The 8,790-nt window shown below is 47.0% G+C and overlaps 1 non-coding gene across 1 annotated transcript; it reads right to left on the bottom strand.

Moving 5' to 3' along the window:
* Positions 1 to 206: 206 nt before the first annotated feature.
* Positions 207 to 278, bottom strand: trnad-guc. Its single transcript has one exon. It is a non-coding gene; the product is annotated as a tRNA-Asp (tRNA).
* Positions 279 to 8,790: the final 8,512 nt, after the last annotated feature.

Raw genomic sequence — 8,790 nt, 5'->3', positions numbered from 1 at the left:
AATGGTGGATGATGTCCCGGACCAGGTGGATGTTATCATAAATGGTTCGGTCCGGGACGGTGTAGGACTGGTCAGGGTGGATCATGTGGTCCAGCACGGTGCCGAGCCGAGAAGACATGGCTCGGGCGAAGATTTTGTAGTCCGTGCTGAGGAGGGAAAAAGTGGGATCACGGTCTCCAACGGACACAGTTTGAGGAAGGACGTGTTTCCCCATCGAGGAATTGAACCCCGGTCTCCCGCGTGACAGGCGGGGATATTCACCCCTCTACTAACGGGGAGAGGCCTAAAATATTATGGGAATATGCGATGACGTCGGGACACTCGCCTGATGTCATCGCGCATCATTTTACGCTCAGCCAGGTCGTGTGCGCGTACACCTGCCGAACGTAGTTTTCTGCCCCATGTCTCCGAGTTGTAGCCCTGACAATGAGTGCTGGACAGAATCCAATTCATCCTGAGTAAGTGGGATGACCTCATCCATTATAACTCTTTCGAGTACAAACCTGTTTCCGTCTGTTTCCAGATGAAGTTACATTGTTTCATAGTTTGCCAGTGTGAGATTTGAACTCTTGATCTTGGGGTTACAAACCCAGTACCATAACCACTTGGCTATTTAGGCCAAGCCCGTTAACAAGATGTAGTTGCACAGCCTGGTCACGGGTGTTAATCACCTGTACATAATGTTCCTATTGTAAATAAAGTCCCAAGAATGTCTCACTAACTATGGCTCCTTGTTGTGGTAAGCAGTTTTCGTGTCAATCAGATGTGAGCAGTGACGCTGTGCTTCTGAAGGGGTCAGGTGCTGATGGCGGACAACAATCAGATGCTTTTAAAATTTCATGGCTGCATCTTCATGATATGACCCTGGTCACAGAGCACAAATGAGCTGCCCTTGGCCAGGCAGGAATCAGAAATTCACAGAGGCTGTGTGAAGATCTATAGAGTGTCCTCACTTCAAATCCTCATCATTCCCCTAGAATCTAGTGACTATTAGGGCCTCTGTTGTGTCTCCATGATATGAGCCTGAGCACTGAGTGTATGTGCGCTGCCACCAGCCACACAGGAGTCAAATGCTCACAGGTGCAAGGTGAGGATATCAGGACTGTCCTCACTGCATCTTGTCATCATCCTCCACGAATCTTGCAGCTATGAGGGCCTCCTGAGTCTGCCTCATCTGACCAGTTCTATGGCTTCATCGTCAGCATCCTCACCTTCAAACACCTTGTCACCGTCATCCCGTTTGATGTTCTCATCGCAGGATATGTGCAGTTCCTCCATTTCCTCCTCAGCCAGGTCCTTCCCCTTTTGCAGTGCTAGGCTGTGGAGCACACAGCAAGAGACAATAATGAGCGACACCCTCTGGGGACTGTATTGCAGGGCTCCACCAGACCTGTCGAAGCACTGGAACCTCGTTTTCAAAATGCAGATCGTTTGCTCCACCAAAGTCCGGGCTGCAGCATGAGCCTCTTTATACCGTCCCTCTGCTGCATTCTGAGGCTGCCACACCATCATCAGCCGCATCCCTAAGGATAGCGCTGGTCTCTGAGAAGCCAATCCTGCAGTCTCTCTGGACCCTTGAGGATGTCAAGGATCTGAGACCAGCTAAGGATGTAGGAGTTGTGGACACTCCCTGAGAATCATGTGCCAACCACCAGGATGTGTTTGTAGTGGTTGCACACCAGTTGAACATTCAATGAGTGGAAGCCCTTGTGGATGACATAGTTGACTGCTTTTTACCACGGAGATCTAAGTGCCACATGAGTGCAGTCAATGGCAAACTACATCTGTGGAAATCTGAGCACTCTTGCTTCCTGGCTTTCCTGATCCCAGGCAAAATGCACAAAATTCTGTGCCTTTGCAAATATGGCATTCATGACTTCCTGGATACACTTGTGTGTGGAGCCTTGCGAGATCCCACACAGGTCACCTGTGGAGCCCTGGAAGGAGTCAATGGTGTAAAAATTGAGCGCCATGGTCACTTTCATGGCCACTGGCAGTGGATGCCTTCCATGCCCCTATGACGCCAAATCCTGCAACAGGTGGCATATGTGACTGACCAGTTCCCTGGACATATGCAGTCTTTGGTGACACTGATTCTCAGTCATCTGTAGGAATGACAAGTGCCATCTATAGACCCTGGGTCTAGCAAGGTGTCTATGAACAATGGCTCTCTATGGACCTTCAGCGTGTGCGCAGCAGGCCCTGCTGCTCCTTCATCTTGGGGGAGGTTCTCCCCCCTTTGTCAAGCCAGCCATGTCCGCCACACTCTTCTTCTTCTTCTTTGCTCCCATTAAGCCATGAGGTATTCTGCTAAATCACCTAGCTCCATGATCCTGATGTTCTCCTCCTGCAGGATCATAGAGAGAGATGCATGGGTTAACATATGTGTCCTAAGAACCCTCTTGGTTAAGTCTAAAGGCCCCTTCGTGTATTCAGGAGAGTGCCGGCCACCACTTGGATGGCCACTGTGTAGTGCGCTTCATGGCTGTCCGAAACCCCACCCACCTCCACCCCACTCCAGTTGTCCGATTGGTGGTAGCTTCGGCCAGTGGACTGCATGCTGTGCTCTCAGCTCAGACACAGGAATACCCCTAACCCACGCTGCAAGGCTGCGCTTTTGGCTTGAACCATGAGGGATACTGGTCCATATCCTAATAAAGACATTGCAAGCGGCTGTGAGCACCTCCATCAGTGACTGCACCATGTCCACCTTTCACAAGGGGATTGTACAACTCGCCCAGTCGGCCAATTGCTCTGCTGCCCCTAAAACGCACATTAATTTACAGACTGTGCCTGAGGGGTGGAAACCTCTGGAGCATTTGGTGGCATGCTTGAGTGGGCAGAAAAGATTCAGAGGCCCTACTCGAAGCATGTCAATGGAGCTGCAGCTGAATGGTCTCAGCTGCAGAAGAATGCTCACTTTTGACAAACATTTCCAAGTGCACAGCTGTTTCCCTGACCACCGGCCCCCCTATCCCCACCACCCTCAGCATGTGTTAGAGTCTTTCCTTCAGTATGCCTTTGCTACCTTGCCCCCACCCCACCCCCTGGTCTGACCTGTTCTGGAATCCTTGCCCTGGGCACTACACTGAAAGCTAGTCAGGAAAAAGTGACTTACCTGTGCTCCCTGCGAATGTGCAGTGCCTCTTCCTTGATATCCTATGGGTGAGGCTTGCGAGCGCTGTGCAATTTTGTTTGCACTCACCTCTGAGCTCCCTTCGAAGTTCAGGTCGCCAGGTGTGTGCCTTTTAAAGACAGTTGTGAAGCACAAGGTTCTGAAGTCACACTGACGTGGGCGGTAAATTTGACCTGGGGGGATAATTGAAGCGAACAGGGCTTATAATTAGATAGAAATGTGTTAAAATTACATTCCTGACGTCCAGTGGCGCCATTGACAAGTGGAGCGAAAGATCGCAAACTGTTTTCACGGCGTAGTGAAATTGATTTTTGGCCTTCTTACCTTAATATGTTCCCCCCCCGCCCCCCACCCCCTGCCATGATGCCCAATGCCAACAGGGCTGGAAAATTCCGGCCTAAGTGTTGGAACTGCTATCCTTGCTTGGATACTGTTCATCCGTTAATTAATAGTTGGTTTAAATAAAAACTACACAGTAATATTTTTTTCAGTGGGGAAAAGGAAATTAATTTATTTCAATGGCGCGTGTTTGAAGGATTTACAGGTCATGAATGCACCTTCCTTGACTACCAAGTCCTGGGGCAAGTCTCAAATCCAGTGCTTCTGGTTCAGAGGCAGGGACACTACCTTCTGTACCACAAGATCACCTCCAATTTAGTTCTAAGCCTTTCTGAAAAAATGTCATCCAGTAATTTTATTGCAAGATAAAGCATTGTTATTTAATAAATCTAGAAACATTAAGTGTAATCATGTTGTGAACTGAGAGTAAGGGTGAAGCGTTAGTCACCGAGAAACATTGGTTAGAAATCTTAGCTACATTTTCATTCTAGCTGCTGTGAACTTGGCTGTATTATTGCATGTGTGGGTAGTTTTATATTAGAAGTTTGTGGGAAATTCAATCAACAGTTGTTTGGTATCAATCATTGAAGAAAATCTCCTTCAGAGGAAAATAATTTACTGACCAATATTAGATTTGAGCACATCACATATCAAGGTCACATGAAGATATCTCCATCCAGGCATCATTTTCTTCTAGTAATCATTTTCAGGTTAAATTTTTCCTGTGGATATTTAAAAACTGTATTGAACTGCTTGTAGTTTTGATTAAACACCCATATGTTATTAAAGGTCTTGCAAATGACATACACGTCCTATCCATAATTGAAATTGCATATGTAAACGTTCACGCTTTGATTTCTGTTGCAAGCAGCTGCCTGTCAAGATGTAGTTGTGGACCTTTCACCAATGAGGGTGGGAGGGTCACCAATCTCCATCTACCATTTTGTTTTTGCACCCAATTTTTGCTACTTTTGGTCTTTGGTGTTTTACCAACCTTCTCCAAATTTTGCCCAAAAGTTGTGGGTGTAAACTGTGTTCCCGCTGGAATATGGGAGTGCGGGTGATGCAGCAATCTCTGTGGCTGAAATGGATAACCTAAGGTACACCTATTATTGGGCTTAGTGGACTACCCAGCCAACCAGAGAAGAGGCCTTGATGATCAGGCCACTAAGTGGCGATAGTGGGCCTCAGTCAAGTTCTTAAAGAGAACCAGAGGCAGAATTTCAGTGGAGGAAAAAGGTACTGGAATATGATGCAGCATTGGGATCTTTGGGCTTTCGTTCAAGAAAAGCAAGTTCCAAAGGAAACTGGTAAGCAGAAAGATGCTATTCCTGGACTGCACATTGGATCTACTGTAAAATAATCAAATGGCTATTAATTCAGGGCCTGTGATGGATCCAAAAAGAAGACCTGAATTTTCTCTTTCCTGAAGTGGCAATGTGTTTCTTCTGTGTTCCTCTGTTAAAGCTGGTTGAGCATCCTCTCTCATGACATTGCAGACATAGACTCCCACCTCCAGCAAGTTAATGAAACCGTCCATAGGATTTGGGACAGGATGATGGAGAGGTCAAAGGGACAGAAGGAAATTCTGCTTTCTGCATCTCTAGCATTTCAATAGCACCAGCAGAATCTGCTCTTTTAACTTATTACATCGTAAATTTCATATTTTTTCTTCACTTGTTGTTTTATTTCTGTTCCTATTGTTCCGAATTCTTTGACATCTTCTTTGTCCATTTGTGGGCCTTCAGTCCTCTTAACCCTGGTACAGTTTTGGCCCATCAAAACATCCCTGGTTTCTCAGTCATTCTCGAACGGCCTTTTTACATGCTCATTGATCATAGGCTCCAACTCCTCACACTCCTTCACATTTTGGTTGGCCATGAGAAAATAAAAGATTTGTAAGTATATTCGCTTGAGGTGATTTTATTTTTTATTGTTTTTTGGTTTAGAGATTGAATGCAGATCGTGTTGTGAGTGAACTTTGACTCAATTTAATCAGCGGAAGAGTTTAGACACTGCCTCATATACAGTACCCATTTTAAATATGCTGATGCAAATCAAAAGATGTTTCTGCCTAGATTATCTGAACTTAGTTTTATACCCAGTGTCAATTAAAATAAACAACAGAGAAAAAAAAAACTTTTACCATTTTAATTTGCATTTTGTTCTTAATTAACTCATCCTAAAGAAATCTAACAAACATTATTCTGATGCATTCATCAGTTTCAATTCTATATAGAATTAACTGGGGTGATTTATATCTATGTCACTGATGGAACTTGGGTAGGCCAGTAGTTAAAAGCCCAAGTTATTTACACAGCCTGGATTTGCCAGAATCCCAGAATCCATAATTTGAATTTGAAGAAGCAGCAAAGGCAACACCAAAGCAGGAAGGGTCCTTTCTTTGGCCCAGATTTTCAGTCCCGGGTGGGGTGCGCAGAGATTGGAGAATTCCCAGCTCTGCGAACCCACCCTTTAGAGATGGTGGCCCGCAGTTCTGATGTTTGTTCCTGGGGAGTGGGTTGGATTAGAAGCCGGGCCTTCTGCCCCCGGAGTGAATGCGGAAGCTGCTGGGTGCAGAGTCAAGCAGGGCAGAAGCACATCATTAAATTTAAATTAAAAATTATTAAAACAAGAAACCGGCCCTTCAGCCCTCACCCCGTAGACATTTCCTATGTCCTATCCATGCCAACCTATGCCACCTCATGCCCCCCACCCACCCCCATTCTGCCCCATGCTCCCTATGCCAGCACATGCAGCTCTGCCCTCATACCATTATGCCCCCACACCATCTTGGCCCTTTATGAGCCCAATGCCAACTTATGCCAATCCATGCCCCTCACCAACCACCCTTTGCCCTTACTTCCTTCATGCAAACTCACCTAGTATCCAAGATTGTCAAACCTCAGGAGCCATACTGACATAAAATAAAGTTATTAGTCTATTGATTATATCACTATTTTAAACAAAATAAATCACTCATTGATAAAAAAAATCAATAATTAGAAATTTCTTCACCTAATCTCTTATGAAAGCAAATATTTCCGTTCTATAACCACTTGGAAATGTCAATCAAACTGCTCACTTACCGGGCACCTCACGATGATAATGTTAGTTTGTAAAATCGGTCATTGCAACACAAATCCTATAATGATTAGCCTTCAGTTTTATGTCTACAGGCAATGGATTGCCAAGCACAGTTTATTTTTTTTAAACTCCAGACTTTTTTAAAAGTTAAAACCCAGCAAAGTTAAATCCACTGACAGCTTTGACAGTTACAATGAATTTTGACAGTTCTTTGACAGCTTTGACAGTTCTTTGACAGCTTGACAGTGCTTTGACAGCTCCAATGAGTTTATGCGTTTTTACAGACAATTATGGTGGAATTTTCCACTACGTGCGGGAGCAGGCAATAAAAACAGTGTTGTACCCCCCAGCCACAATGGTGGGTTTCCGTGCTGTATCATCCATTATTTATGGACACACATGAAACACACCAGGTCGCTGGCAGGGAGCCTCTGATTCGCTGCCCTCCATCAGCTCACCGCTTCCTCACTCAGGGCGCCATATTTAAAGTTCAGACGTACACAGCCTTCTCAATGTCAGCAGCCCAGGATTACACCACTGAAGACATGGCCTGAGACCCAAGAAGACAGCAGCCCTCAAATTCAGTGACACCTCACTAGAGCACCTGCTGGATGCAGTTGAGGTCTGCTGTCATACCCTTTACCCTTGTGACGGCTGTAGGAGCTCCAACAAGGTGACCAATCTGGCTTGGAAGGCAGTGGCAGCAGTGATCACTGCCAACATAATCCAGAAGAAGTCAGCTACCCAGTGCAAGAAGAGGATGAATGATCTCATCCGTTCCACCAGAGTAAGCCAACTATTTCATCACTTCCAACTCACACACTCACAAGCCCATCAAACGTTCACTGGCATCTCACTCACTGCCGGCTCAAGGGACATCACCACTCACTCTCTCATACACACCCTTGCATCTCCATCTGGGCTCATCTAGTCTGGAGATCGGATCCCCATCCTGTTTATGGCTCCCTCACCACCCAAACATGCCAGGCATCCTTATCATCTCTCCTGGCATGCATCTTGCTCACACTCTCCCTATCTGTCTTTTTGCAGGACATGCTCACACACAACAAAAGGGAGATGTCCCAAACTGGGAGGTGGAGTACCCGACAACAAGGTTCCCGTGGAGTTCGAAAACCATGGCATAGAGCTGGCCGGAGATGATATTGAGTGTGCCTGCGCTGACGGTAGGTGGCACACACTTAAGTGAGGATCCTGCACCAGCACATCCATCAGACAACCATACTGTGAGTTCATTGTCCAGTTTTAGAGCTGCTTGCCATGCACTGATTGTCTCTCCTTTCTCTCACAGGCACCTCGGGAAACCACCCGACAACATCCACAAGCCTCATCTCCAGCCTCAAGGGCACCTTGAATGAGAATCCAAAGTAGGGTACCATAGAGGACCCGTCACAGTGCCCACACACACATTCTACCCGCGTAGAGGCACACACTTTGGTGGGACCTTGATCTAGAGCAGGGTTGGGATCATGATCTGGTGAGCACAGTGAACAATCTGGGTCACAACAGGCGGAGGCAGGGACATTCAAGGCCGCAGACACATGGAGGACTGCTGGAAACCACAATTCTGCTCAGTCGGAATCAGATGACATATTCAGGATTTTATCCTAAATCAGTTGTTGGAGCTTCAGCAACAGCCAAGGGAATATCAGGAAGAGATGTCAGCTGCATTCCTCAGATTGCAATGTACGACAGAGGAGTCTGCTCGCCTTCAGTCTAAAATGATAGCACCGGCACGCTAACGCACCAAGATCAACACAAGCAGGTTGGCCGCCATCGTGGAGATCTTGGTTCAGGGCATCAGCTGTGCACTGCTGCAGGAGCAGCACTTCATCGCTGTAGCCATTGGTGGCATCCATCAGTGGCTACATTGGTGGGGGGGGGGGCAGAGGCGGGGGGGGGGCAAGGCACCTAGATCTCACTCCAGCTGCTGCTTCCTCTCAAGAAGTCAGCCAGGGGCCCTTGGGCACCCATAGGGAGGAGGGCCAGAAGCTGTACACCCAGGGCCATCCAAGCAGGTAACTCCGGGACTCTCCAGCCTATCCCAGTCTCCTCTTTCCATCACCCCATCACTTCCAGCTCCACAGGTCGAGGAGAGTCCACCTGCCCCACAGCAGGAAACCCAAAGCAGACTGGGGCCCCCAAGGTCTTGGCCATCCAGAGGAGGCCCGCCAAAGTTATCACAGACTATAGGGTAGAGCAGTCAACAG

The sequence above is a fragment of the Carcharodon carcharias genome, chromosome 1 (genome assembly GCF_017639515.1).
Source record: "Carcharodon carcharias isolate sCarCar2 chromosome 1, sCarCar2.pri, whole genome shotgun sequence".
Lineage (NCBI taxonomy): Eukaryota > Metazoa > Chordata > Chondrichthyes > Lamniformes > Lamnidae > Carcharodon > Carcharodon carcharias.
Note: the sequence above shows the minus strand (reverse complement) of the source record. Positions and strands in the feature narration are given on the sequence as shown.